General features: G+C 39.0%; 1 long non-coding RNA gene across 3 annotated transcripts in view; it reads left to right on the top strand.

Moving 5' to 3' along the window:
• The window catches only part of LOC107313379, a 175,209-nt gene that overhangs the window by 126,253 nt on the left and 31,372 nt on the right, over positions 1–17,584 (top strand). For 2 of the 3 annotated variants that reach the window (XR_004307159.1, XR_004307161.1), the window contains 3 exons: positions 9,769–9,882; positions 16,107–16,167; positions 16,609–16,725. This is a non-coding gene — a long non-coding RNA (uncharacterized LOC107313379). The remainder of the gene's footprint in view (positions 1–9,768; positions 9,883–16,106; positions 16,168–16,608; positions 16,726–17,584) is intronic. The other variant, XR_004307160.1, reaches the window with a different exon arrangement.

Raw genomic sequence — 17,584 nt, forward strand, 5'->3', positions numbered from 1 at the left:
GGGATTACTGAGGCATCAAAAATTCCAGTCAGATTAAGGTTTTGTTGTAGCAGAGGGCCTCTTCTGTCCTTGCTGTACAGTTAGAACAGAGGAGTAGGAAGATGCTATGACTTTTTCACGGTGACTCAACTTGACAGTGGCAGACTAGCAGCTAAATGTGAGCTTTCTGTTCTGATATTTACACTGCAGTAAAAATGTTGAATTGCAGCTCATGCATGCTTATGTCTAAGCTATCTTTAGCTGTATGGGCTTCATCTGTTGTACAGGGTGTCTGGTTGGGCTTGTTAAAGCCCATGTTGCTGCTGTCCCTGCCTGTACTTGTCCTTTCAGAGCGACTCAGTGTATCTGCATCATCCTCGTTTTTACTATGAAGCCCATTTGCTGCCATAGCCATTTGCATCCCAAGTGCAATTCAGTTAGGAATGAATGGAGCCATGGCTCTTCTCACTCTTTGCTCCCTCCTGTGTAGTACAAGTGGGCCGCAAAATGTGGGCACAGTTTGGCACCTCGTAATGAACGGCGTCAGCTACCACATGCCTGCCTAGTTGATGTCACCTGTAAGGTGAAGCTGGGTATCAGCTTCCCTGAGAGGCTGTACACATGCATTCGTGCAGCCTCTGCATACAAACTCCAGCCCACTACTGGGTTAGACTGTTTGTAGGGCTGAGAGATGTCTTGCTTTTACACTCTTCCCCCTCACTGCACACTATTAGACTCCCTTGCCTCTTCTGAGGGTCCTAAATTGCTACAGAAAGTGGTATTGTTTTCTGCTGGCTTAACTGTTGCTTTCCTTAAGGCTTGTTTTTCACTGCTCCACTTTACTGCCTGTTAAGTTAACTGGATTTTTATCTGCTCTGCCTTTGACTGTCTTCTGTAAAAGCCCATAGTAAGCCACAGCTTGCCCAGAGGAATATTTCAAGAGAGGAAAGGAAGAATGTGGGAACAATAATAATGCAGCACTGGCAATACTATTATAAAATAATACTACAAAAAACATTTAGGTAGGAAAGAGTGGTTCCTCCCCACCACTGATATCTACTTCCAGTACAAAATAAATTGCTCTTCAGGGACTCTGTACTGCTTGGAAGATATTACGGATCTATTCTGTCTTCTCTAGACACACATGAAACTTACAGGTATCTTTGAGGTAAACATTAATAGGGATGATATTTACTTTTCTGTATGGTCCCTGCCTGCTTTGTCCCCAAGCATTAGAGGAAAAATGGGTGATTTTTTATTGTATTTCTGTGGGTATGATAATTTCCCTAGCTTGTGCTGAGGTAGTAGTCTACCCTCTTCCTACATTAACCACAACAACAGTGGTTAATGTAGGAATAAAGGAGAGATGCATGAAAGTAATGCCAGCCCTGCAGCTGCAAGCAGGATGGATGGGAGGTAGCAAATGTCATTCCCTACACCCTATCTCGTAAAACATGGAGCTGAAATACAAAATGTGCCTTTAGTGCCCTAGCCTAGTGCCTGCCTTTTCCCCTCAATTCAAAGTTACTGGGCAGGGTTGCTCTTTTATTGGATACAGTATACCTAAAGACTTAGATAACTTTGTCCTGAAATATGTTCCTACAGACTGTTTATGCTATTCTGAGCCAATTAAATAGAGGTGCTATTAAACAGTTAGCATTTCTTTTGTCTAACAGCCACTGGGCTCTTTGTCCTACAGTGCTAGCAGGGGCTGCTCTAGGATAGATCTTCCATGTAACGTGGGCCAAGGGCACTTACTGTGCCTGTGCAGAACTGATTTCACCACAGAGCTCACTCCAAATCACAAGACAGATGCAAAGACAGACTACTTTTCATGGGGCTTGTTGAACCAGAGGCAGGGATTTGGGGAAGAGAGATCCATATAGATTGTCAAGGTCTTTTAGTAGCCTGAAGGGTTGGTAGTAGTGAGTATTGAACAAAGGTATCCTGGAATTGTTTTGATAGCTGAAGTTTGCTGGAATGAAGCTAAAGACGCTGAAGCACAGTTTGCTTCACTTCCATGACTGAACTTGTCATAGATTTTAATTTTCTTATATCAGAAGTGACTAGGGAGCTAACACTGGGGGTTGATCCAAGCAGCAGGCATCTTGCTGAGACATGATGGTGACACATGGCTGTTAGTAGCTCTACAGTATATGGTAGTCGTCGGCTGGGAAATTAATGTGAAGAGGAATGAAAAATGGATTCTGATACTGTGAAATTTAGGAGTAGTCAGATGTGGGGCTGAAGATACTGTTACAGTAGTGAGAGTGGATTCATTACTTTGTAGAGCAAGTAATGCATTATTTCACAGAACAAATAATAAATGATGGAGAAAGAGAGAAAGGTCTTTAAATATCAATGTGCTGTGTTCATGGTCAAGTAGCATCAAAGGAAGACAAGACAGAAATCAGGGGAGGAGTTTCAGGAACATTCAAGTAAACAAAAGCTCAGTGAAGGGATATTATCAAGGGTAGTCCTAAACCAAGGCCAGCTCTTAAATTTATGGCCCTGGCAATGTAGAGGGACTGCCGTGGTGTTCTATTTTATTCTGCTTCTGATAGAAGAGACAAGAAATACTGCAGGGAGGAAAAAGCAATTCATATTGGGACAAACCCAATCTCCAAAGCAGTAGGAGTGAGACCTAAATCCTAAGATTTTTTCTTTTTTTGTTGTTGTTGGTGGTGGGTTTTTTTTGTCTGTTTGATAGTTTCTCATCCTTTAGTAGGAGCTTGCTTTGTGCTTCAGTTTTAATTGCAGCTCTCTGTGTTGGACAGTTACAGAACAGATTAAAAAAGGAAACATTATCATGAGAGTTAAAGGTTTACAGATCAAATATTATGGGTCTTGCAATGAAATGACCGTGCTTATTCACACAGAAGGTACTGCTTTAGTTTAGAGGAATAATGAGAAGATGCAGTGACTGAACATGCAGTTGAGATCTTGTGCATAGAAAACTCATGGGCTTGGCCTACATGGACAGAGAGTGCCCTTCCACCAAGATCAGTGGTTGCATTCATACAAGTTAGAATATTTATTCAGATATTCATGTGTGTCTTCTGATACATTACTGCTTTCAGGAAAGTAGCAATTGGTGACTGCTAATATTCCAAATGGCTATTTTCCCTGAACTGACAGAGTTGTTATTTGATATTATGCCTTCCTCTGACACTGAAACTTCTAAGTCAACATGATGCCTTGCAAATAGTGTTGATCCATAGGTAACACAAATGTAGCAACAGTCTGAGAATGTAGGATTTTCCTGTCTCTCTGTGAAAAATAGGTGGAACCTAGGCAGATGTTGAAGGTTCAGCATTCAATGCTTCATCTGCTGCAAACTGTGAAGTCATGACCTCTGTTTGGTAGTCAGAGTTCAAAAATGAGCTCATGGGATAAGCAAGTATGGAGCATTGTGCAAAGGGAAGATCATAGCGGGTGGGACAAGGTAAAGACAGGGGAACATAGGAAACTATTTCAAATAAGGATGTCAAGGAAGAGGACAACTTTTTCTGTAGAAATCGCTTTATTTAAATGACTGCGCAGACTCAGCAACTTTTGAAACTGGAATTGGTGACTCAAGTTTGTGAAAAGGAGATTGTTACACTTTCTGTAATTTTGGGGATTATAACTTGAGACAGGCCACATCTTCATTTTCAAAGGACGAGGTGTTATGTTCCTTCATAGAGTGAATTCAGCCTAAGGCAACAGAGACCTGTATTTGACCAGTGATCCAGAAAATAATGGATTACATCCAGTCGCTTTTTTACTTCCAATCACTCCAATCAGACATGTGGTCAGAGTACTGCTTTTTGCTTCAAGCTCATACTATTCCTTCCCTTAGGCTGAATTTTGTACTTTGTGGTTATCTCTACTACAGAGGTCAAGGTATGGAGGCAGTGAGTTTGTACTCCTCCTTTTCTTGAATTAGCTGTCCTCTGTCTTTGGTCTGCTTCCTCATTTGAGATTTCTGCCATACTGATGCAGTTAGAATGCTTATGCTTTAGAAGCAGGTTAAGCACTTTAAAGTGCTCTCATTTTGCCTATTTTTTTTCCTTCTGGTTTCATAAGCAGTTTCCTAAGTCACATATTGATATTACTGCAAAGGCAGTCTTACTGAGAAAGCAAATTAAGTTCAGTGGCAGTAGAGGAATTTTACCCAAAGAGGGAAACAGTATATTCTGAATATGCTGTAGATTTCATGGTTTCTAGGTTGTTGGGTTTTTTTTGTTTTTTTTTGTTTTTTATGCTGGGGAAGACTTAAGAATAGTAGTTATAACATACAATTAGTGCAAAGATTGTCTTTCAGAGAACAGGGTCTCAGCAGGAAAAGAGGCTGGTTTGGGAAGGGGTTTTGTTGATTTTTAGAGGGGGTGGGTGGGGTTTGGAGTAGTTCTTATGAGGAATGATATTTGGTGGGACACGATAAATGGAAAATTACAGTTTTAGCCAGTGTGGGAAATGATGCTGTCTCAGGATGTTGGGACCAGCAGTAATTTTGTCACCAACCAGTATGGCCACAGCATAGTAAGGAACTGTTTGCCAGGCTATGATCAGTAACAATGTGTGGCTAACAAATCTCGTGATTAGCCATTGCAAGATTGCATGTATCTCCATTTCATATTCAAAGGTTCATAGTTTTAAGACTGAGTACTTGAATTTCTTCTGCCTTGAGACCTGGCTCTTCCAAGGGTTCCACTCAAAGAGGGATTTTGAGTATGTCAGGCATTTAGTTTGCTTTTCTGGTTTTTTTTTAGTATTAGGATTGTTGTGAATCTAAGGCTTTTGTTCAACTTCAGCCATGCTTCAGAGCCTGTTGTTCACCTGGAAGCTGCCATGGATGTACTTGGCTGTGTATAGCAACACTGGACAGTGTTTTCTTTCCCTGAAGATGGAGATTGGATCACCATTTTAGCCAGGAGATGTGGTATCCTTGCAGACTGTCTACATTATTTAGGATTGAAGTGTGCTGCTCTCCCTAACTATGCTGTTTATTGACAGTACTGCTAATGCAGCTGTCTCAAGCTCACTGGTGAATGAATTAGAGGAGCTTGGAAATGTTTTATGCCTTGACAGCAATGCTGAGAGGAGAAAGGAAAAAAAGAGAAAAATGCAGTTGCAGAGCAGTTTCTTTGCAAAGAGATGAAAAACCTGATGCAGATTCTACTCAGGATGGGATGTTGCAGACTGAAAAGTAGAAATAAACATAGTTCTATTTTGGCTAGTGCTGTAGTCAGTATTTCTGCCTGTGAATGAGGAGTAACAGATCTAACATTCCTACAGAGGACTTTAGGCTGAGAGATACTGAAATGTATGATTCTTTTCCTCTGCTGGATAAGAAGAGCCAGGCCACAGCATCTTTTAACACCTCAGTTTTGTACAATAAAATGGAAGACAATAATATAATGTACTATTTGGGATTGGACTTATCCCATGTAACTCAGAATATGATGACATAAACTCCAGAGAGGAAATGAGCCCATCTGAGATCTGAAATTATCTCTGGAGTTTCATTGCTGTCCAGTGTTTGGAACAGCACGTCCTTTTTTTGGCATCTTGATTAAATGCATAAAGGAAAGCGATATGAATCAAGATCATTAGAGCTACAGATGTTACCAAATTTACACCGCTTGAAATATTTTTACTGACTATAAAGGAATTCTCCAAGTATAATATCCCTTCTCTTGGAGGTCCCTGGAGCTCAGGCCTGCTTAATCCCTTCTAGTATCATGTCACTTCTGGAGACTTACACTAAAATTTTAATGAAGAAGGTATTTTTTTTTTTCTTACTGACGTGCAACTAGCATTGCATTTCCAAATGCTAGGTATTCACAGTATCACAGTCTCGTGCGGGTTGGAGGGGACCTTAGAGATCATCGAGTCCAACCCCTGGGATTCGAGCCTCCTGTGTAGCAGAGCGGCACTTCTACCACTTGTATTGTTTGGGATCATTAGACAACTCTTCTGTAAATCGGAGAAAACTGTTGACTGACCTCATGCAAAACTAGGGCTGCAATATTAGAAATCGTATTTCATAATTAAAAAATGCTCTGAGCACTGCAGTTAATTAAAAGGTGTTTTTACTGGAGGGGTTTTTGTTGTTGTTTAGGCTTTTTCTTTAAAGAGTTTAAAGTCTATTTCTTTTTTGGAGGGCTTGCCTAGGCACTTTCTAACCATTATAATGTCATTATATATGGGATTCATTACATTAGAGACATTAGAGAAGATTAAAAAGGATCTATTGGAGGCATTGGCTGAAAAAAAGGATAAAGACTAGTTTCAGTTTGAGCTTTTATTATGTGGCTTGAAACAAATGCTGAAATATTGTATTTAAGCTAAGTGTGTTTGGTGGGAGCATTAGGGAAGAAAGCAAGGCAGCAAATACCACCCTCACCATTAAAGAAAGAAATCACAGTGGTTGGGAACAGTGTGTTAATTAGCAAACTAATTTCCTTGTACTTTAAGTGCATAACAAGTTTTAAATGCCTTCTGAATGGCTTGATATCAATTGCATTTTGTTCTTTGAATTGTAATTGTTTCCATGGCAATGCTGAGTTCTGCTGTACGTGGATTATGTCTGTAAAGCCTTCGAGTCGTTTACGGGAAGTCTGTATTAGCTCAGTAGCTGACCAGTATTCAGGTTATATTTTACTACTTCTGTTGCAGTTGTTTTTACAAGCAAATTAACAAGTCAGAAAAAATAAGTCACTGGAAAAGCGCTTGTTTCTCAGACAGTCCCATTTGGCTTTATTTTACCAATTTTACTAAAGCTGTACTGTGTTACATCATCATCTCTTTTTCTTTTTGAGTATTTTCTTTATGCATCTCCTAACAGGAAAATGGGCCACAAATGTCTAGCGTCCCTGCTATTATAGGCCATCCTTCAGGTCACTTTAAATTGTTGCATGGTGAGATACTTCCAAGTACGTTGTTGTTCCTCAGGGAGAGCAAATAACACTAGGGGCAATTGCAACAGGGCTACTGTCCACTGCTGGGCAGCTGTGGAACAGGGACAAGAGAGGACTATTACATTCAGGGGGTAATAGTTATTAATTGCAAGGTGACCTTGGTGTTCCCGCTAGAGGGAGGGAGAAGTTAAGGAAAAGGGCTACACCAGAAACTTGTTTGATCTGTTTGAGTAAAGAAGAAACAAACTCCTTTTCTCTGACAGCTGTACCTTTTCTCCTTGACTTCTACATGAGATACTGTAATTATGCCTTGCTCAGAATTCATTCACCTTTTCCCATACTCATTTTTTTTTAAATTCAGATCTCAGAAAGAATAGCCAATGTTCAAGAGTTCACTGGAAGCAAATGCTTTTCATACTGGCATGTTTAGTTTGTATTTCCTGCATCCCCTCCAGTTTTATAATGGTTGTGACATCAAGCATTACAAAATATACCATCTACTGAAAGAAGAAGAGCCAAATATCTACATGATGATCTTGAAAGGCAGAGTTCAAGCCCTGTGCTATTTCTCTAGCCTTCGATATGTAGTTTCATAGCCCTGGCCCCTACTGCATAAACCAGTAATAACTGTTCATTTCCATCATCATTTCTAATTCATCTCTAGTCCAACTGGATCATTTCTTTTCTGTTGATGCAGCAAAAAGGAGCAGATAATCTTAAAACTATATCTCTTGCTAGGAAGAAGAAAATAATCTGTACTGGCATTTCATTTACTTGTTTCATAATTTGCAGGCCTCGTGTAAGATTCAATCTCTTGAAACTAACGTTGGACTCAGTTGACTGGACTCAGTGATTTCTACCGCTTTTTGAATTTTTCATTTAGAAATGTTGAGGCAGTTGGATTCATCTTTTTTGTTTAGATAGTTGTAAAAGATTAAATAAAGGAAATCCATAGCAAACTCAGGGAGTAAATGGAAACATTTATACAGAAGTCTCAGCAGTTTCTTTTTCTGCGGCATGTTTTCTTTCTCCTATTTACCTTTGTTTACTCAGGACAGACATCAAACTAAATCTTGACCTTGAAGGAAGTCTGATGTATATGACAAAACACTCAAGAGAAATGTACCCTCTGAAAAAAAAGTTGGGTTTCATTTATGTTGTTTTTATGATTTAGGTCTACATAAGGTGAGGCATAAATATCTAAAGGACAGTTTTTGCTCTCAAACATCTGCTAGTGGTGAAGCAAAATAAGGAGAGATTGGACTAAATTTTTTTTTTTTTTTGCTTCATGTGTAGGAAAATAAATTATGCAGAAATTGATTGGTTTACTGAAGGTCACATAGGAATACTTGGTCCAAAGCTGGGAAGGCAGAATTAATATACTGGGTAGACTGCACTATCACAGTTTGTAGCTAAATATTCAATATTCTGGAGATTTAAGGTAGGTGGACCATGGTGTTCAGGAACTAAGCTGCTATAAATGTATTTCTATGTCAGTGGCACCCTCATGAGATAGAGCCATAGGAACTTCACCACATCATGGTAAGAACTGCTCAGAAATTGAGACCAATTGGAAGAGTTCTTCCAATGCCTGAACAAACTGTGCTTGATAACAGAGTAGATGGGTGGTTTGCAACTAGCGGTATGTCTGGAAAACAGCTGATACTTTCATGCCTGGGAGAAATAGTGATTGTTTCTGAAATACAAACAGGTATAACAAACATCCTGATGTTCCAGAATGACTTTCTCAGGGGTTATTTTGGGGCATTTCTCCTATCTCTGGAGTTTTCCCTCAGATTGCTTGACCTGAAACCATCAAAGGTTCCCCCCTGGGAAGAGAGAGACCTGACTTTCACCATTTATGCTACCTGGCAGTGTAATAAAGTAATTTAAGTAGAGAAATTGAATAAATGCCTTTACTTGTAGGGGTGGAATCCAGTTAACTACTCTCACTGTAATGATGAATAAGATCTGGCCTTGTCTAAGATCATCACTCTGGTGCCTCTAATTCAAAATTTGTCAGGTTATCTCAGCTCCTAAAGTACATGGCCTTGGGAGGTGTTAATGGACTGGCAGAGCCAGTGGAGAGCTGCTGGGGAAAATGGAATCTTTGTTCAACTGTCAAAATGGTTGTCCTAGGAAACTTGGATTTCTTTTCTTTTACCAAAATGGAGAGAGGGAAAATAACAAACTAAAACCTTTTTGTAGTGATTTCACTTCATCAGTTCTATGTCTGATGCTTTTATTTTTATTTCAATTTTAAAAAGAAACTTTGATCCAATATATGAAGTTGAACATTTTATATAAAAGACAGCAAAAGAAGATATTTCACATGTAGAATTCATAGGTTGTTCTTTTTCTTTCCCCTCCACATCCTGTTTTTGGCTATAGGTACCTGCTGTTTCTCACCCAAACAGTTTCAGATGTGTAAAACTAATTATTTTTTTTTTTTCACATTGTGCTTTTTGGAGAAATATTTGCAATGTCATCCCTGGCTGTGCTTGGAGAAAATTCAAGCACTTTGTTTCTACCAGACTCTTCTCTCCTTGCAAACTGCCCAGTCCCTTCTCTTCTGGAGCTGCCTCATACTTTCATCAGTACAGTTTTGAGTTTGGGCTTCTTCACCTGTTACTGTGACTCAGAGCCAAGATCCAACAGAGTAAAGCTTGATTATAAAACACTTCAAGCACTGCATTCTCCTCAACAGCTTATCTCACTGAGATTATGCCCAGTGCCAGCTTCAGTTAAGAAGCATTGCTTCTTGCTGTTACATACTCCAAATGCATCCCTACTGCAGAGGCAGCTGATCTGAACAGCATCTAATGTCAATCACTAACCTGTGCAGTTTGACTCACCATGGTCTTTTTTCTCATCTTTCCTGCAGGTCCCAGCAAGAAGTCGCACTGTATTTTTCCCCGTTGCTCCCTGCAGAGTTCATGTGTTCGGCCTTCTTTCTAATGATGGCAATAAGCAGCTGTTGGCTATTATCTGATGATGTGTAAGTCATTACAACATCTGCACCTCACCCTTCAGTAGATTTAAAAAGTCTTAAACTTTCAAACATCTTCCTCTTGAGTTAGTACATTAACCCTTTTTCCAAGTTGTGTCAAAGCCCTCTGGCTCTCCAGTACCCAACAGAATAAGCACATTAGCAAAAGGAAATGCTGGCACCATGTTGCTTGAGTTCTTAGACATACGAAAGCTACTGACAAAACAGTCCCTATGTCTGTCTGCTCACGACAAAGATGTTTTGTCCTATTTCTCCACACCTTTGATGCATCTTGCTTGGCCAGAACAACAGACATGATTTCTCACTGGTCTGCACTATAATTCCTGTGCATCCTCCTGTGCTGTCATGTGCTCTCAATCATGTCACACACCCATTCTCACTTGTGTGTGCATAGTCCTGCATGCTCATACTGTCTAGTGCACACTTGGTGTAATTTTCTTATTGGAGATCCTTTTCTGGGCTTTGGCATTCTTGAGAGGTTTGATTGTGGGTATGACTCAGAGCCTGCCAAGGTGCTGAAAGAGTAATGCATTTTCTTCACTAAAATAGATGCTAACCATATAATCTAGACTTTTGTTTGACCAATGCTCTCAAAAATTTAGGGTAACTTAACAACCTACAGACTCCTTTCCTAATGATCTGTGTGATGAATTCCACTCTCAAAGCACCTGTTTTCTTACGGGAGATGGCATAGTTTGAGAGCTCTGCTCCCATCAGAGTGTTTCAGGCTCTGCAACTGCAACATTTTAGATCAACACATCGAAACCATTAATATTTTTTTCAAATTCAGGAGAAGAAAATTGAAGTTGAACTTGCAGCACACAATATGGAACATTTCAAGCTTCTGACACTGGTGACCTTAGATATTAATATATGAGAAACTGTGATGAGTTGGGGGCATCTATTCTAAATCCTTTTGAGTTATAATCTGGGACAGAAAAAAAAAAGCCAACCAGGATTTAAAAATAGCTGTGTGCCTTCTGCAGTCAATTCACTCTGCAGGAAATCTGAACAATATTTGGGAAATACTATAACTCTCAGAAAGCCCTGTTGTTTCTAAGCAGAGACGGTCTGGTCTTATCCACGTTGAGGAGCAAATGGGATTGACAAGCATGTAACAGAATTGAGACAGAAAGTGTGAAACTGTGTTTGAAAGCAGAGAGAAGCTTAGAGACAACCTCAGCTTTATCGTGATTGACAAAGAGAGAGGAAAAGAAAAGGAAAAAAAAAAAAACAAAAAAAAAAACGGAGTTCTGTAAAGGAATTCTTTATGATATCATATGCATTTAGAAAAGGCAGAAGGCGCCTGAGGGGGCCAAAGGAAGCCTAACTAAAAACCACACTGAAAGCTAGACTTTTCTGCCTAATACCCCAAACTTAGCACAGATCGTTAAGGAGAAGATGCCTGACTGGGTGGTACTAAGCAAAAGCCATTGGCATGGCGGCAAGTGATATCCACATCCCTCATCCAAATGTGTAAATGAGAACTAGAAGCCAGGACAGAGTCACAAGAGCAGTGGGAGGAAAGTCCAGCCAGATGAACGCAACCTTCCTGAAAGAAGTGGCTGAACAGGAAGGCCAGCACTGACTACAGGCAGGATGTTGCACAGCTGAAAATAGAAGGTTAAGTTTCCAAAATGTTGTGCATTGGCAGTGGGATGCTACCCGTGCATTTCGCTGCGATAGTGGAATTTATGTTTCTAGTTTTGCCTACTGGACTTCAAGGGATTTTGTGGTATTTCTGGTTTTGTTGTTGTTATAAGCCTGAGCAAAATTTGCAAGCTGATTTACATTGCATGCTTACTATCGTGGATGGGGAGATTTCTGTCGGTCTGAGGTGAAGCTGTGGTTACTTATCAGGAGGTATTGTGATTTATAGCAAAGGAAAATATGCCTTTGCTACAAAGTTCTCCCCTCTTCTTTCAGGAAAAAAAGAAAGGATGGGGTTTTGCTTTTAGGTAACTTTCAGACACTTCAATACTATCCAAGCAAATTTGTTTAGGAAGACATAGAGAAATTGGATACTTTTTGTCAGAAATAAGTAATACGGTGTCTTTCAAATAGCTCTGAGGCTCTGTAGAGTGTGTGGTAACACAAGGCTGTGATTACAGAGGTGGTTATGCCTGAGCTATGACTGGAGCTGCAGCATCTGTTGAGGGCTGAGTAACACCTGCAAGGGTTTTTTTTAGAGCTGAAAGATGATTCTTTGGTGCTGCAACCTGCTCCTTCGCTTGCTTCTATCATCTGAAGGTTAAAAAATACCACCTGTATCTTTATATGCTTCCCCAGTCCTCTCTGAGATGTGACACCCACTGTCAAGGACCCCAAAACTCTGTATTCTTCATGTCAGCTCTTTTTGCTCAGAATTTAATGGAAATAAACCTAACTAAACAGAAAGGATCAGTGTGTGCAGCAGCTGCTGCACACAAGTGAGATGAACACATGAAAAACTCTGCAGTGTAAGCATGGAACCTACTCACTGCTCACAAATATTTAAAAAGCGGTGATTTGTAAAAATCCAGCAAAGTGTGCTATCAGTCTTTCTTCAGCTAAAAAATGTTCATTATTTTTCAGCTCAGTTATTCTCTTGATTTTAAGTGTGTTCGACCATCTGTTGAGGGCACAAGAAGACAGAAGCAAGTAATTAAGCAGACCAATTGCACCACACAACAAATAATGGAGATGAAGTGTTTAGATACATTTCATGGGCTAAAAGTCATTTTTCATGATGAGGGCTTATGAAGAATATATGCAGTTGTGAGAAATAGGAGTGGTGAATAATATGAAAAGCAGAATCATTTGAAAGATCTTTTTCGGGACCTATCTCACCTTGCTGTATTAGTCTAAAAGTGCGACTAGACCTATAGGCAATCTGAAGTAGGCAGCAGGAAGGTCTAGACACTCATTAAGTTAGAAGACTCCACTTTTGGAGATGTCATCCTTTCTCATTGCTCCTGGAAGGAACCCTCATCCCAGCATTATTCAAGACATTGCTTTAAACCAGGTGAAGTCAGAGGAAGTGCACTGCTTACAGAGTGAATTCCCAGCATTATCCTGGTTTCAGCTGTGATGGAGTTGATTTTTCCTTTGTAATGTCTGATGCTGTGTTTTGACTTTAGGAGAGCACACCTGTTGTTTTTAGTTGTTGCTGAACAGTGCTTCACAGAACTGAAGGTATTTCAGTTTCTCACCTTCTCAACATGTCCTGGGCATAAGGTGGTGGGTGCTGAGCAACTGTTTATGTATCACTTGTTTTTTTTTTGTGTGATTTTTGTTGTTGTTGTTTGCTTCTGTTGTTGTTTTTGTATATATATATATATATATATATATATATATATATACATACATACATATATATATATATACACACACACACATATATTACTATCACAACTACTGTCCTTTTGTCCTTTTCATTTTCATTTTTTCCATCTTAGTAAATAGCTTTTATCTCAATCCACAAGTTCTACTTTGTTCTTTTCTGATTCTGTCCCTCATTGCAATGTGAGGGAAAGGAGTGAGCAAAAAACTTTGTGGTGCTGTGCCACCTGTTGGGTTTTGCTGCAACAGCCTTTAAAATCAAAGCCAATTTTCTCATTGCCCAGTATTTTCTATACAAAGGCCTTTATGTTTAACTTTTGAGGAGAGGTTGCTTCTTGGAGTGAAGGTACAAAACGATGAGGGCAGGCTGAGTGCCAGACCATACATTTAGAAATAAACAAAAAGGACAGCAGATAACCAACGTTTCTGTGCCCTTCTGAAGCTTACCTTTTTTTTTTCTCAGCACACTGGGCAATGTCACTGTCATATAGGCATTGTCCACAACCTGGAATAGACTTTTTAAGTAAACATACAGGCAAACCATTTGATATAAAGTCTAAGAATTGAATTGCAGTTATTTCTGCTATTTTCTTTAACATCTCCATTAAAAAGCCTTGTGTCTGCACTGCATTGAGCATAGCAAAATGGATGTGAGATCTTTTTCTTAACCAAATGAAAACCCACTGTCCACTTTCTCTACCAAATGGCAAAGGTGGCAGACTTCCTAACACAGTGAAGTTCAAGAATTCTCTTAAGGAGTAAATGCTGCCTAATCCACTGGATTATCACTTAGCAAGTAAATCTGAATAACATCAGTCTGATTTTTCACCAAGCTGTAAATTTTCTTTGGCTGCCTCTTTAGATCATTTAGAGCATTGCGAAGTTTTACCTTGTTATATTCCCTCTAAATATTTTCATGCGCCTTGTACAAACAAGGAAAAGTTAGCATAGCTTTCCAGCACTCCTTTTTGCTATTAAAAATGTAGAGCTATTTACCTTTAATTGCTGTTGGGAACAAGACCTCAATATCCACATTCAGGTTTGTCTGAAACTTCTTTCATTTCCACCAGAAAGTTGGCTGCTGGCTTTTGCACGTATTCTACTCTTTGGGATTTGTGAAGGAAGGGGAGTCTCCAGGAACCCAAGGATGGATTCCACTCCTAGCTGAGGCTGAGCTGCTTACTGAAAGTAAATCTTTTAGGTCCTTCAGCACCAGTTACAAGATTTACAAGCACCTGGCTATATTCAATCAAGTTGCTTGTATATGGGAATCAAGTTGGCAGTAACTCTGGAGTTAAAATTTAAATTAGTTTTTCTGTGAGGACCTGCCCATGTGTGACTTACTGATCACCTTCAGGGTACTGTGCAGGAAATGAAGATTTATTACACTGCTGTCACTTGACCCGTGGCTTCTACCTTTCAAGGATGAGCATTTCTCTTAGCCAAAAGGAAGCAATTCGTTGCTGAGACTGGAGGATTTCTGGAGGAAACAGCACTTTCTCCAAAACAATTAAGAGGGATTGAAAGGTAGCTTAGCTGGAGGACATTGAGTTAATCCACTGGTATCAGGCAGAAATTAAACGTGAGACTTGCACAACATATGAAGTAGTGTCCGTACTAGGAAGGAAGTGGCATGAAAGCCAGGGACAGTTTGGAGGTAGTAGGCTAGTTTGGCACTTAGAGAACTTTGTGAGCAAAGCTTGCAGTCCTTAATTCCTGTTGAGGTATATTAAACTTCAGAGACACTGGCTGAACTAGAAAACAGTATCATGATTTAACAATGAAATAGTAATAAATAATCAAGTAAGCACATTAAAAAGAAAAAGATAAATCTTTCAGGTTTTTGTGATTCTTAAAGGTGTATGCACTGATTTGGTTAGACTTCATGTAGCCGTATACCTCTGCAATACAGAGAGATGCTTATTGTTTCTGTTCTTATTTTCAACTGCAAGCAATCTTTGATTTCAGAGGGAGATGGAAGCATTCAGAAGGAAGCCTTATCAGATGACATAGTAGCAAATGTACTATGAATTGCAGTGTGGGCTGTGTAGGTGTGCACATGTCAAATAAAGGCAATCGCCTTATTCTTGAAAAGAATATATATATATATATATATATATATATATATATATATATATATATATATATATATGACCTGTCTGTTTCAACATAATTCCTTTAGTTGCCTTTATTTGCAACATGTTCTTGTTCCACTTCGGAGGGTGCTGGTGGGAGAAATAAACTCATCACTCTTACTGGTGCCAAATTTTCTAAAGCAGAACATTCTCCACTCTGGTTTGAGTGCAGTCTTGTGCAACGGTTCTTCTGGAGCTACCTGTTAGATTGCAGTGTATCAGAAGTTATCAACTGATGAGCATCATGACTTATCAGCACTATAGTGGTTGTGCTTTGACAGGTATTCAAACTGAAAGATCAATTTACATTTTCTGAAAGGAAAGTATATGCAGTAGATTAGTTTTCAAATGGTTTTTAGTACAAAGAATGAAACTACTTACATTGGTGATTTTCTAAGGATACATTTGTTTTTGCTGTGTTGTTTTTTTCCTCCTCTTCCAGATGCAATTCCTATTTGCTAAAGATTCAGAGCATTACATTAGAATATGGAAGACTTGGAGGGCAATTTTAGAAAAATAGATATCTAAATCACTAACATAATCCTTCTGGCTCTTTGAAAATGAAAAATAGAGTGTTTCAGAGAGCTATTTATTGGAAAGATTAGTTTTATCATGAAATTATTACTTGAACACATGGCTCGAGATTGGCCATTACCTTAGAAAATTCACAGATGAAAACACACAGAGAGTTCGCAATGAAAAAGACCTAATGACTGAAAGAGTCTTTTCCTTCTATACTGCATTTTCCCCCTACAGTTATATTTTGGCTTCACCTGGGAGAAGTAAACAATCTGTTAAGAAAGCAAAGGATGGAACAGTAAGTTAAAACTGTATTATAAATTTTGTAAATGGTCTGGTTTTGCAGTGGAAAGCCATTTTGTTTATTTATTGATAGATAAACATTGAAAAATCAAAAAATATTTATGTGCAGCATTTCTTTACAGTAACCTTTGTTGTTCCTTTTTACAGGAACAGTTGAACTGCAGATATTACATGGTAGACTGAAAAAACCTCTTAGTCTTTATGAATGTGTGCGTGCATGTATGAACAGCATGGGATGACATAAACAGCTAATTTAATGTTTATGTTTTAGAGACAGTTATATGTTATATGCAAGGATGATTCCTTTAAAGTCTGGTAATGTGTTGGCAGTCTTAATCTAGCTACTTTGTTATAGTAAATAATTCTTCTTGGAGAAGACCTCATGAGTATCACCTAAAACCTCTAGTTGCCAACAGAATTTTTTGTTTTCTTGCAGCGCTGCCTCATGGATCTGCCTGTTTGAGTTATAGAAGGATAACAGGACCAAGCTGTCCTTCATTATGTGATGGAGATTCAGTTACTCTTAAAGGAACTCTGAATCCTGCTGCCTGATGTAAGGAAATGAGAAGATTTATTTACCTTATTCTGTATTTTATGGTCATTACATGTATGAAAAATTCTGATGTCATATTGATGGTCCTTGAATAAGCATCTGCACTGACACACTCTCATGGCCACTGCTGCTATGGGCACACTTATTTTGGAAGAATGCTTCTACTGTTGTAGTTTTTTTTCGCTCACTTTTGGCATGTTTAATTCTGGCTAGCGTAAGAATTTGCTCATGTGAGACCAAATGCCTCCATGCAGAATCAGTCCCCTCCTGTTTAAAACTGGAAACTAAATGAATGCATGTTTTGAAGTTTGTAGCAAATTTTCATGTCAGTATTCCATTTTCGAGATAGGAGGAAGGCGTTTTTATTGAAACTTCAAAAGAGAGAATAGAGGGAAGAGGGAATAGTCAAGTCAGCATCCTTTCAAATGTCTTACACTACATGGCAGCAGGGATTACATTGGTCTTGGGAGGCCAACGTTGTATTTATAAAAATAAGTTCATCATCCCAAACTCAGGTCATGTTTTTGAGTACTGATGTCTACACAAGCAGTTATCTGCAGCTATGCATCCGTCTGTTGGCCTTATGACTTGGCATCTGGGGAAAGTGCTGTGTGTTAGTTACTCTACTTAAAAGTCTGCTTTTAATGTTTATAAATAAAAATATTGCAAATGTTGACACACTAAGCTAAAAACATGAATTCTTAGCCAGATGAAGCCCCTCACTGCAGACATGCTTGTCCCTGGGTAAAAATGACTGAGCCATGATATGCATTTGATGGAATTAATAATACTTTCTTCAGACTTTTCTCAGCTGGTCTTAAAATGTTGGTTTATATCTAGGACACTTTCTAAATCATCA

Source organism: Coturnix japonica, chromosome 4 (assembly GCF_001577835.2).
Source record: "Coturnix japonica isolate 7356 chromosome 4, Coturnix japonica 2.1, whole genome shotgun sequence".
In the NCBI taxonomy this organism is placed as follows: Eukaryota; Metazoa; Chordata; class Aves; order Galliformes; family Phasianidae; genus Coturnix; species Coturnix japonica.